Source organism: Melospiza georgiana, chromosome 9 (genome assembly GCF_028018845.1).
Source record: "Melospiza georgiana isolate bMelGeo1 chromosome 9, bMelGeo1.pri, whole genome shotgun sequence".
Lineage (NCBI taxonomy): Eukaryota > Metazoa > Chordata > Aves > Passeriformes > Passerellidae > Melospiza > Melospiza georgiana.
Genome location: NC_080438.1, coordinates 24343683 through 24357295, shown reverse-complemented (window position 1 = coordinate 24357295; position 13613 = coordinate 24343683).

Sequence of the window (13613 nt, the reverse complement as noted above, 5' to 3'; positions counted from 1 at the left end):
GTGGTGGTGGTAATCACTGTTTTACAACAGGCTCACCTGGGAAAGGCTCCCTATTGCTGGGTAATCTCTGCTGACTTCCTGGGGGTGTGGAGGCCTTGGATGGTGCTAGAGCATCTCCAGGCGATGGGAGCCTGTTACACCCACTGGTTCCACCAGCTGGGACTGATCTCCAAGCAAAAGGAGCCTGTTGAGGAAGATCAAGAGGGAAAAAAAAGCATGAACACTGGGATTTCAAAGGTGACTGGGCAAAATCAGATCACATCTGGTCACATGCAGTCCCTGTCTGGGCCTCACTGGTTCCCCCGGGGGGCACTGGGGGCCACATGCTGCACAAGAGGCAAAGGGCACAAATTTAAACAAATATATTAAATGCCATCTGAACACAAGAAAATTCTTTTTAACTATGAGGGTGGTCAAGTGATGGAGCAGGCTATGGAGTCTCTACCCCTGCAGATATTCAAAATCCAGCCAGGTATAGCCCTGTGCAACTCCATGTAAGTAACTCAGCCTGAGCAGAGAGGATAGACAAGGTGATCTCAAGACTCTTTCCAACATCATCCATTCTGTGATTTTGTTTCCTGTTTCTTATCCATGATTTTGACAATTTTTCTGGCCATTTCTCAGCAATTACACCATCTTGCAGGGTAATAATATAAATATTTGGCTCTCGTGCAGCTTTTTTCCCTCCTTGATCTCCAGTGCCTTTAATGAGAGTTGTAGTTATCAATCCCCTTTGATCAGCTAGGGCATCCACAAACCAAAGGATTTGCTTAAAGATATTCAGGAAAATTGGGGGCAAAGGGACCAAATCTCCAAAGTGTCACCTCCCCTTCCCAGACCACCACTGCCACTGCAATGCCTGTGCAAGTGACATTTCCAGGGAAATTTCTAAGCACCCAGTGACAGCAGAGGATAAAGGTTCAGGAGGCAGCACTCTGTTCACAGATGCAGCCCTCGGAGTGCAAATCCCAGCAAAGGAAAGATGTTTCTGTGTTTTGCCAGGGAGCAGTGGTGCAGGCAGCCCTGCTCCGCTGAGCTCAGCTGAACAGCTGAAGCAGGCAAGCTGGTGCTCCAATGGAAATGTATCCACAACTGGTAAAAACAGACTTTACCCACCAGTGCTTCAAGCTACGGGTCAGATTTCTGTGCATCACATGATTTTTTTTATTATTTTTTTCCCAGTGTCCTGGTGTCAGATTTGGCCAAGCTGCAACGCATAAAAGCCAAAACATTTTTTCTTAATGGTACAATTATTGCCAATCCTTAGAGACTGATGTTTGTAATAGCATAAAAATCATTTTACTAAAACTGACATTGCTGTGATTTTGCATCTCAATGTATTTTGATCTATAGGCAACTACACCTTTAAAAAAAAATAATTCTGATTTATCTCATGGATAGTGAAAACCAGACAGAAGAGTAGATGTGTGTGCATGTCTACAGACACACAAGAACTGAGCTCCCCTTTAAGTACTTGCTTAAATCCCAGGTCCTAACAAATAGGAATGATCTTGTTACTCCTTTGGTGAGCTGAATAAATACGTGGACTGTGTTTGTATGGAGCAGAGGAAGCAGGCAGTGGCCATTTATGGACGATTAATCACAGCCATGTATTCTTTATTTCCTATTTAGGGGTGATACAGTGGGCTGAATTCTAATCAGCTCTCTCTGTTGCAGGGTTTCACGTTTCTGCTTTCAGCAGTTAACACTTTAGAGATAGCTGAAGTTAAATGAGCAGAATGGCTATGGATTGGGATCCAATATGTGGGCTCCCGGGAAGTTACACTGGAAACGGGTGTGGATAATAACACCTCCTAACAGTGAGCTGAGCCCAACTAAAACCACTTCTGATCCCAGACATTCACTCACTACCTAATAAAGTTATGAAAACCAATGCAAAACAGAAAAAAATGCTATGACTGGCACACAGGGAACATTCCTACTTGGAGGTGCTTTACAGCTGGTCAAGTGGGATAGTGGTAAGCAAGTGGAAAAGGGAAGTTCAGCCTTGTGCCCCACTCATCAGCAATTCCTCCAACAGCAGGAATGCCTACAAATGAACACAGGGTTTTAATGTTTTCTGAACAGGGTATTTGGTAGGTAAAGCTGGATTTTCTTAATGGTCAGGACTGGAAACTACCCCTGCCTGGAGGGGCAATGCTGCCCTCCCTGGCCTCTGACTCTGGTGTAGTTGTAGTTCAAAGGACTGGCAGACCAAGTGCCCCAAGGTTTCAGGCAAAGCTCAAGAAGGCTCAGTTAGGGATTGTTGCACAAATGATTCCTCCATTCTTCCTCATTTTTTATTTTAAATACGCAGTATGTCAGAACACTCTTCAGCAGAGCGACAATCTTCACCCCTTAGTTCAAGGAGTGGAGAGAAGAATAATTTTAACAGAGCCAGTACCTCTTCCCCTTGCACGATGCTCAGTTTGACCTTTCCAGCACTACAGTGGTATTAAGACAAGAATCATGTACTGTACCCTGACCTCAGTCACACCGCAGCACACCTGAATTTGGAGTCAGTCCACTCAAGTAATTAGAATTGACTGGGACTAAGGCTGGTGCAGGCAGTGTTTGATATTCCTGGCATCTGTAGAGCAGGCAGTCGGTGGGATCCATTACCTCAGCCACACCTGCCCTCGGCGCCGCTCACAATGTGTTTATTACGCGTGGCACTAATCGCACAGCAGGAGATTAAACTGGAGAGCTTTTAAAAGGCAAATTGGCCTTTTACATCCCCTAATTTGGAATGGGGGCCAGATTGCTCTGGATGATTTAGATACCTAACTCAATCAATGAGTGTGAGACATTGAAATGCCTTTGGAAGGAAAAGAAAAGAAAAACCAAAACAACAAAAAAAAAAACCCTGCAGTCCCTAATCTTTAAATTTCATCTTTAATTTTGGAGTGAAATTGGTGCTTAGAAAATATATCTCAGGGAGGGCAGGGAAAGAAGAGTCCATTGAGCAAAAGTGAAATCTCACTGAGCCAGGGACTGTCATCAACCAAAAGAGGAGATGGGAAATTAGCACACAGCTCAGGCTGGCTCACTTGCAGGAATACACTGACAAAATCCATGCAAGCAGATGATGCTATCCAGCACCTGAAAATCTAAAGTCCTTTAAAATTAGGGCCCTAGGTGAGAGATACTTTTCCAGGCATTAAGACTCCGGCAGCCCAGCCAAAGTACAAGATCAAGAAAATAAATTTGAAGGAGTTACTTTATTACAGATAACAGTCCTTTTCCCAGATAGACACGCTTCAGTTAAACTCACTGAACCAAAGGCCACGTTGCAATTCACTTGGGAAAAACAGCTTGGACTAAGATATGATACAGGACAAGAAAAATTAATGATTTTGAGATGTATCATCATAGGAAGAATGTGAGGAAGGTTTTTGATCTTCTTTTATTGGGACTCTTGAGATCTCCTCCTGGGCTACTATATAAGACCCAACATTTTTTTGTGCTGCTTGGATGCAGTTTCCATAGCCTAGCACAGAAAGAGGCCTCTGAAAAGAAAGCAGCCCTATATTCTGCCATATGCAGTGGACCAAGTGGAGAAGAGCCACATCAACAGTGGGTGTTACACAACAGTGGGAAGAATTTAAGTGATTTTCAAGAAATGACAATTCAGTCCACAAAGGGGCTTGGGGACATGGAGGCTTGAAAGATTTGGAGGCAAAATAATGGAGCTTTGTTTTAAAGTCAGCTCGAGACTGCAGAAAACCACTCTGAAATTACCTGCTGGCTTCAGGTTATCCTTGTGTTGAGAAGGAGATACTTCAGCTGTCTGTTCAGGGGCTAGTGAAAGATCTCAGCCTTCAGAGCTGCCTCTTTTCAGCACTGCAGGTAAGTTGTGACAAATAAGATGGGATTTACAGAGGGAGAAGTGCCATTGAAGTGCAGTAATGGAGGTAATAAAGACTTTCCTCCTGAACACACAAACAGGATTTCCTACTCACATGACCAGCCTGAGAAGAGAAATGTTGCTCATTTGAACACATTTGTCTGAGTCTAAGTAAGAACACACCTGTGTGTTCATGGGCAGTCTGGGGTTAACAAAAGGTTTCTGTCATTTCTCAAGCACTGCCAGTTTGTCCTCTGCTACACCTAGAAAATGAACAGCATGGAAATTAAGATCTACTCATGAGCAGTAACTTAGCTCTTTTATGTAACATGCTGTAATGAAGATTATAAAAGCTACCTTCACGATTTCCAAGTCCAATTCTTTTTCATTTTGCCAGGAATTAAATTTCAGATCCCAAATGCAGCTTTAAAATCTGAGTTTGTAGGTCAAAAATATCAGAGAGGTTTGTAACAACTTCCTCCTTGCCACAGGCTTTGTCCACAGACACAGCTCAATGAAATGTGACTCCAATGATGGCTGCAGACCAGTGACACACATTGTGACTAATCTGAGCTCTGGGACCACAATCCAATGGATTTGAGAACCCACAGCAGGGGGATCCAGCTGGAGGAACATGTACAGGCCAGTCCTAATGCAGGAAAGCTTCATCCAGTTGCTCTTGTTACTCCATTTCACCATATTATGGCAGTTATTTGATCTCCAAGAGCTGGACCATGCAAGATTCAAAGCCAGCCAGCAAACTTCCTGTCTAACACTCAGGTAAATGAATATTAAATTCAGGTGAATATCTGATTACCCAGTGTGGCAGGTAGAGGGCTCAAACAATGGGGAAGGTTGGAGTCAGTCCCTACAGCAAGACCCTGGGTTGGGAGGATCCCTATTCTAATTCCCTTTTTGACCTCTAAAGTATTTTTTCTTTTTTTTTTTTAGTGCTGTTTCTATCTACATCAATGTTCACAGACATCAAAACCAGCTAAGAAGACTAAAAACTGAGCTAGTCCAAGTTACCAGGTCAATGAAGACACAGTTCAAGATGGCAGCATCATGGCCTGTGCCCAGGTGTCGACTGGAAAGAAGGCAGACAAGGAACTGTACCTCCAGTCTGCTGAGGTTTGTGCTCCATCAGGCCTTTGCAGGTCATGGCAGCATAAGTGTGGTCCCCAAACCCCAACTTTTTGGAAGAGAAAGCTACTACCAGGGTGACTTTTTGGAAGCATAAAAATTTCAGATTTAGATTGATGCTCTTTTTTATTTTGTGATCATAGCTAATTAAAAAAAATAATAGAAACATATACAGATCCAAAAGTTTATTAGAAAAGAAACATTTTAGTTTAATTATGCCACTGTGTTGTGTATGACACAAAGCCCACTGAAATCTGAATATTTGATGATCTCTGGAATTTGACTAAGAGCTCTTCAGCCTTAGGGAGAAACTTGACAATTACTAATCTACATATGCTGACAATATCAGGGGCCCCATGAGGGTCTTTAATTGCTCTGTAAACTTCAAACTGGAGTGTTCTTCAGTAGGACAAAACAAGATGCTGCATTCAAGCTAAAGAAGAGTGGTAGTTGACATGTTTATTAAATATTCCCAGGCCCTGAAGGATTGCAGGGTTGAAGGTTCTCTGGATAGAAGAAATTATAAATGCAGCATCTGATTTATTCCAGACAGAATAATTAAGCATTAATGCTCAGGTGCAGCTACAGCACGATGGATCCAGGTAAACTTTCTGGATTTCCACAACTCCAAACTGTTTTTCCATTCTCTTGCTTCCACAGCCCTTTTTGCTACATTTGCTTATGCTTTGTGACTGAGCACATGGAATGTCTGCATGATGTGAACAGAAGTGGGCGGTGAGGTCTATGAGGTGCTGACCTGAGATTTTTGAAAGCAAAATGTATGACATTTGCCTTACTGTTACTTAATTGGAGGCAGTGAGTTTTGTCCATGTATCTGGCAGGGGAGGGACTTTTGTCCTCCAAGATACCTTCAATACAGGGCCTGAATTTTTGCCAGAAATTTTAGTACGTCTGGCTCAAATGGCAGCTGCAGGAAAATGGATTGTTTCACAGGAGAACTGATGGTTTCCTATTCTTTCCCTTTAATTTACAGCTTGACACAAGCCCACGCTTTGATGCTGAAGGTTACATGTGTGTTATGGCCAACACAGAAGGTTATTCTAGCTCATTCTCCTGTTGCTGCATTGACTTTGATGTTTACCTTGTACGTTGTCAACATAATCACCAAGCAAATTCTGATTGCTTCATTTCTCATTTTATTTCTATTTCAGGAACGTGTAGAGTTTTCCTCCCACCGCTGGGAGGGTTCATTACCTCTGCTGAACTGGCCATAGTTCGTGGAGAAAGAAATAACATTAACCCCTCCAGAAGCCACCTAAAATAGCAGAACTGATCTTGGAGAGGGCTTTTACAAAGTGTTTCATCATTTCTGGGGAGCAGAAGGAACAGCAGAGCTTGGATCACAACCCAATGGGATGTGCAGCACTTCCCATTAGGGAAACACCTTGCCTTGCAATGAAGTTGATCAGGAAATAATAAGATGGAGTAAATCCTGAAGGTCCCAGTGCCAGCTTCATTCCAGGCTCTAGTAACACAATCCAAACCTTTCAGTTTGGGATGGGAGAATGTTATCAACACAACACGTTAAACAACCTTAACTCCAGTGAGCAATGGCACCAGTAAAACACTTGTTTATTAGCAGAATGCATCTGATCTCAAAGGCCTGCATGACAAGTTCATTACATATCAATTTAATTAGCTGATTTACATTTAATTTACATTTCAATTAATGTCTTTAGCAACAAAACGTTGCCTTAATAGGGTAATTGCCTATTAGGCAATATGTAAAAGAATAAATAGTTGCATTCTGAGGAAGAATTCCTATTTTCAAATTTTTATTACCATAAATAACCTAAATAATTATTGCTCTTAAGGGGCCATGTCCCAGCTCCCTTCTGGGCCTAATTATAAAGACTTAGTACCTCATTAGGCAAAATGGTTTCAGAGTCACAGAAAAGCATTACTCTAATCGTGACTCATTAGTTTCGACAAAAGAGGGGAAAACTGCAAAAGTCGGCAAATTTTGCCATATTAGTCTTGTGGTTCATAAGCAGAAGAACATTTGAGAAGTGGCTCTTACAGCTGTGTAGGCGTTTCTGTCATGAAGTCCTGTTTTCAGAGGGGTTTTTTTTGTTAACTTTGGTCATTAAGAGAGAGTCACGTCCAACTGGAAAACCTGGCACGTGCAACCCTGGTGTGGAGCAAGAACTTGAGCAAACTTTTGGGTTTCTGCTCATCTTTTCCCCTCATGGCCACGAGCACAGGTGGCTTGGTTTGACGCTGTAATGTAGGGTTCATCTTCCACCATGCCAGAAGAGTTGCTTTCAACACCATAATATATTCCAATGCACTGAAAATGGACAAATGATTTATAGGTTTTATTTGAATTCAATGGTGTTTTATCACAGTGTAAAATTTACTGCAGGCTTGGGTGTGACCAAGCCTGTAACTTTACGGCTCTCATCGTTGGATCTACTGATGTAAAGCACTGAACTCATACATGCTCACCCTGATGGTTTAAATTTGTTAAAAAATACATGGAAGGTTTGGTGTAGTGCTGATGGGGTTTATGCTACGTTAGGCATCACCTCTCTGTGCTAAGTTAACATGACACTGGATCCAGAATCCTCTGTTCCTCTGGCAGCCAGAGTAAAGCCAACACTAGAGCACCAAGCTGGCACCAGGTGCGTGTCAGAAGCTCTGGCTGATTTGATGGACATGTCTGTGCTTTGTTTGGATGAAGCTTGTTCTGCCGGAGACTCAGCAGTGCAGAGATTCAGAACTGATGAGTGGAACTAAGGGCACTAGTTGCAGCTGCTTAAAATTATGCCATGTGAGGAAATAAAAAGGGACTAGTTAAGATATTGTTTAGCAAATCATAAATTAATAATATTCTAGGAATACATAGAGCTTTTAAAATGAAAATGTTTAAATAATGAGAAAACAACCTTTTCATATAGTGTTAGTTTTTCTCATTAACCTTTAATGATGATTCATATGTAAAAGAAACACAAACAGCTAGAAATAGGATTGTTAATTATAGCACTGTACAGCCTCCAAGAACAGATAATCGGTGGGGGTTCTCCTTTTTTCTCTTTTTTTATTTTTCTCTTCTTTTTTTTTCCTTTTTTAGTGACTAGGTGTTAGAGTCCTCATTTTACAGAGAGTTAAACTGGCAGCACAGAAACGGTAAGGGATATTTCATATCTCAGAACTGTAAGGGGACTCCCTACCCTTCCACTCCAGCCATCCTGCTTTCATGTTTACTGAAGTCAGCAATGTCTCTAGGGGATTTTGGAACTCATCTTGAACCCCAAGATCTTCAGACCACTTATGACTGTCCCATAATGTGCCAGCTCCTTACCTGGTTACCTGGTGTGACTCACCCAACTCTGGAGGCAATTCATCTGCACTCTGTTTGGGCAAATTTATTGCCAGAGACTGGGAAGTTCTAGTTCATTATTACTTAACTTTCCTTTAACAAGGTGCTGTGTGTATACACCATTAAGACACTGTAAAAGAAAACAGGTAGGAGTCACTTTCTTATAATAATAAAGGCACACTTTTACTAGGATAACAGTGCTAGAGAGAAAGAGAGAGAGAGGCTTCTACTTCCAAAAAATATCTTATTACCTTCAAAAGTTAATTACTCAGGATTCAGATTTATCTTCTGCTATTCTGAATTATATTTTTGCCCCTACATCTGATGGCTCTGGAATTCTCTTTTGAGCTGCAAGCCCAAAAGCTCAATTAAAACCTTCTCTACTTTCCCATGTCTCTGATTAACACTAATCCACTCAACCCTTTCTTTTGCTACAGGTAAATCAGCCTGTAGCTGATTTAGGGGTTAGGGATGGTCCCAAGGAAAAAGTTGTGGAGGCAGCCATGTTGTGTCACTTCTGCACTCCCCTTGGGATGTGTTTACAAATCTTCTTACAATGAAAAAAAAATGTTCTGCCCTCCAAAGTGAATTGCACAAAACCAAAAGTTCTTGTAATTAAAAAAAAAATTAATTAATTTATATATATATGTGTGTGTATATGTATTATCTCTCTCTGTTTCTGATGGATTGGAGGCATTTTAAAGCAGCAATGTTATAATTTATGGGGAATTCGAGCATAGATCTCAGAGCTTCCTATTAGAAACGAACTTCAGCCATTCTTTCGAAACAGCGTTTCAGGTTTTTTTCCTCTAATATAAAAAGCTATGATTTATAACAGGAAAACAAGCCAGCAAGAAAGTCCTTGAGGTTCTCTAGTGACTTCGCTGTTGTCAATCAAAATAACAGGGAAGATGCTCAAGCGCTGCTACTTTAATGGGCAGAGGGACAAAACTCCTGACACACTGCAGAGGCTTTTGGAAAACAAGTGCCTGATGCCATCTGAGCTGGGTGAGGCTGGCACAAGCCAGAGCCTTGATCTGGATGTGATGGATTTTGAGCTTTATCTGCCGTTCCAGGCGGCCTGTGCCAAATCTGTGACTTCTCAGCCCCTATTCAGCTGCTGCCTCAGCCTGGCTGCCCAGAGGTGAAGCTTGTCCCCCTGCAGGCTCAGAAGCCTCAGAAGCTGGCTTTCCCTGCCACCCCCCAGCAGCTCCCTGCAGGGAATGGGCTCCAAGCAAATCCTTCAGAGCCCTCTCCCCTGATCTCTGCCCAGTAAGCAGTGCTTTACCATTATTTGTTAAAACACTGTACAGAGTCACAACGTTCACACACAGAACATACAGTCAGGGCAGCCTCTTGTACATCACAGGCCATTAAATACTGCTGTCAATCTTCTTTTTATTCGGATAAAATATGTTTTGTTTCAACAAAAGCATTTCTTTTGTGAGCTTCTCATTCTCCTTTGGTATTGTCAGGAAATGGAGAATTCACTTTCTCTCTGATAGCCTGTTCCAGTGGTTACTCCCTTTCTCTGTTACAATATAATGCCAAATATCTAATTCAATTTTTTTCTAGCCTCAGCCTCCAGCAACTGATCCTTGCTATGCCTTTCCCAGTTAAATTAAATATCCATATAGTATTCTGTGTTTTCACAGAGGTACTATCTGCTGTAATCAAGCCACAGCTTTTGGCTTTCTGCTCAGGCCACTGGGCTCTTGCTGTTGCAGCCAGAGTCATTGTGGCTGACTTTCCATCAGCAGAGAATCTTCCCTACAGAGCACTTTTGGACACTACCCAGCTGCTCAGAACTACTGCAGGACAAGAGCCATTGTTTCTGGTGTGGCAGAAGAACAGACAAGAATAGTGAGTCATGTTTGCTTCCTCCATGACCGTTGTCTTGAGCTGCTTTGCCAAGCCAACAATGTTCTTTTCTTTGCCTTTTAAATACAAAGCTGTACATACATAAGAAGTAAAAAGCTCTAATTTATTCTGTGAAAGTGTTCATCAAGTGAGAGACAGGACTCTGGGAAAAGATTAAGAGCTTACATTTTTCATTTGACTTATTTCACATAAAATTTCATAGAGGATAAAATGATGGGAGGAAAAGAAGCAATGATATTTCTGTTTTATCTCTTTCTAAGGACCATAAATCTTTCTGAAGTATCATTAATTATAGCAGCACCATTCACAATGCTATTGTTAAGGGTCTATCAGCAGTCCCATTATAAAGCCCTATTTTCAGGGGTTTATAACTTGGTTAGAAGAATTTTGTTTCTGGCAAAAACTTTGCTGGGGCAATGTCTCCATCTAAGACAATTTATTTTAAATGTAAAAGCACAAAGAAAAATGTTACCTCTTCTGAACTGAGTAAGGGAGAGACTAGGAACTTTCTGGGGTACAAAGCTAATGCTGTCTCGGCTGATTGAATTTGTGTCATCTGTGAATTCCTAAGACTGTATTCAAAGAAGTTATATCTTAGATGAATTTAGATGATTCCTTTACAACACAAGTTTCCAATTACTACAACTGAATTCAAGATCTGGAATATTCCTCTAGTGGCTGTAATCAAATCAGGTTTGATTTCTTTAGCTGCAGCCAGTCGAAAAAGAATTTAGCAGACCTGAAAAACAGCTTACATATTAAGAAAACTTCAGTGTCTTTAGATAGCTTGCCTATTATTTCTTTTTTGTTGCAGGCAGGATACACATCAAGAATGAGTGAAGCTAATGCTCATATGCACCAAAGTGAGTATTGACTTAGCAGCAAAATGGAGGAGGAATTGCTCTGTCATGGCTGAGCCACAGTGAAATGTTAAAGAGGCACTGAGTTTCTCCAGATGTGCAGTAAAAATGCTCTGCAACAGGCACTAGTCAGACTGAGAGGGCAAGGCAAAGAAAGGTCACTACTTCCCCTACATAAAAACATGAGCAGGTGGCCTTTGCCTGTAGCAACTCGTACATTCATCAAGAAAGCCAAGAGCTCAGCCCAGTCGTGTCTTTGCACATCAGGAAAGAGCAAGATGCTCAATAAGACAGGATCAACAAAATCATTGTGGCCTTTTTCGAAAGCAATAGATATTAATGAATGGGAACTTCTGGGCAACTTTTTTCCCTGCTTTAAAGTAGAAAGATTAGATGAAAATGTATTTTGTGAGGAGTGTGCTGACACCCTCAGGTAATCTCCATCCTCTGTCCTCATCAATAATCTAGCACTCTACCTTTCCCTGTTACATTACTGTCTGCAGTAATCCAATTCACTTTGGTCCCCTTAGATCCTATTAGAATCTCTCACAAAATTCTTCCAGCTCTGCTCTATAGTGTTCTGGGATTATTTAGTCTTAACTTCTGCTGCCTGTTTTCTTCTACTACAATTCTTTGCACAGGGACCAACTTTTGTGGAATGCACATTTAACCTCACAGTGAGTCAGAAGATCAAAATTAATGCAAGGGGGTATTGTCCAGTGGGGTCCCCAGAGCACCCTAATTCTGTTTGGAACATTGTTGAATACATCTTGTGATAACAAGTTCCACTATCTAAAGTACTTTCTTCTATCAGTTTTGATTTTGTCGTCTTTTAATTTCACTGCACGTGTCCTTTGAAAGGATAAATAGGCATGGGCAAACAGAAGAACTTATTTCTACATATTATTCAGTCCCTTATGTACCTCTTTTGAATTACATCTTATTTTTCTCCTCTCTAAAGTAACACAGTCTTAATGTTTTGTTTGTTTGCCTTTCTAATGTGGAAATCTTACCATATCCTGTAATTTATTGCTGTTATTTGAGCAGATGCCTTCCCGGAATTCTCTTCAGTTATTAATGGTAAGTCAGTCGTGCTCAGTGATAATATCTAAATAACAGGCTCGATGTGCAGGAACAGAGATGTCTCCTCTGGCTGCCTGGGCAACATCAGGGGCTCAAAATAGGTAGAAATGAACCTCTGACAATATTCCTAAGAACTGCAGCACAGGGTGGCAAAATGTGGAAAGCTCCTTTATTCCCTTCACTCTGATTGCCAGGATGACTGTGAAATATCACTTTGCACCCAGCGTTCTGCTTCCTAAGAAAGGGAGAAAACCATTCCTGGCTTCTCGGCTGAAAGTGAGCCTCTGACAATCTCAGTGATGTTAGGCTTGCTCTCTGATCTCCAGCCTGATCTGGTCTAATTCTGTCTAATCCCCAGTATTTTTTAGATTCTGAACTGTACAATACCCACTGTTTGCAAACCTCACCCTTCCTATTTTTCCCACTTTACCTATTTTGTACCATATTTCAATACACTGAATCTCCTGATGCCTGACCATCACAAGAACTCCAACAATATGATATAAATCCTGTGGTAAATATCTTAAACCAGTGTGACTTCAATCTTTTGACAGTTACTTCTAGTTTGCAGTGGCAGAAATAAGAACAAAATTGAGTATTTTGATGACATCACAGCTCCTCTGTAGCAGCCATTTTAGAGGGCCCAGAGGACAGGAAAAGCTGAAGCCCATTACTAGAGTAGATTGTAAAAGGAAAAATAACACAATGCAGGGAAGTCATTCAGAGACTTTTAATACATGGAACTAAGTATAAGTAGTATTACAAGAAGATTTACTGCTGTAAAAGCAAAGGAATTAATGTGCTTTCACAGCAGGGAAATTTTACAGCAGTTAAAATCTCAGATCTATTACAGGAGCAAGCACTTTTTTTGTCATTTTGGTTAACAGTTTTTCCTTATTAGAAATGAATTTTTAGTAAAACTCTGGGTTTTCCCTCATTGTCACCCAGATTCCTGCATTACTATTCCTGCAGTGCAAATGCAAGTGTAAATCATGCATTTAACAAAAACGAGAAGGTCCAGCTGGGTCTCACATTGCTGCAGAAAGGGCTGGAGAGGAAAGCACTGCAGCAGCAGCAGCATTCCTTCCCAAGGCCCAGCAGGGAGAAGGGGCAGAAGCTCTGCGGACTAGAAGGTTTGCCAGGGAAAAGCACTGAAATTCATCAGTGCCTTATCACTTTGGAGAAGCCTTCTGTCCTGCCTTGTGCTCCTTTTTCAAGGGCTATAAAGTACTTCTGTTCCAGGGCACTGCACATGGATATTAAATTCTCATCACAAACATGATACCATTTTTGATTTCAGCATTTATCTATCTTCTGTTCTTATATGGCCACACTTACCATAATATCTCACACTTCACAATCTTTAACACATTATTTAACCCTCTCAAAAGCATATATATGTAAGGTAGCTGAAAATAAGCAATAAACCATTTTAATACTGTTACCATCTGAAGCT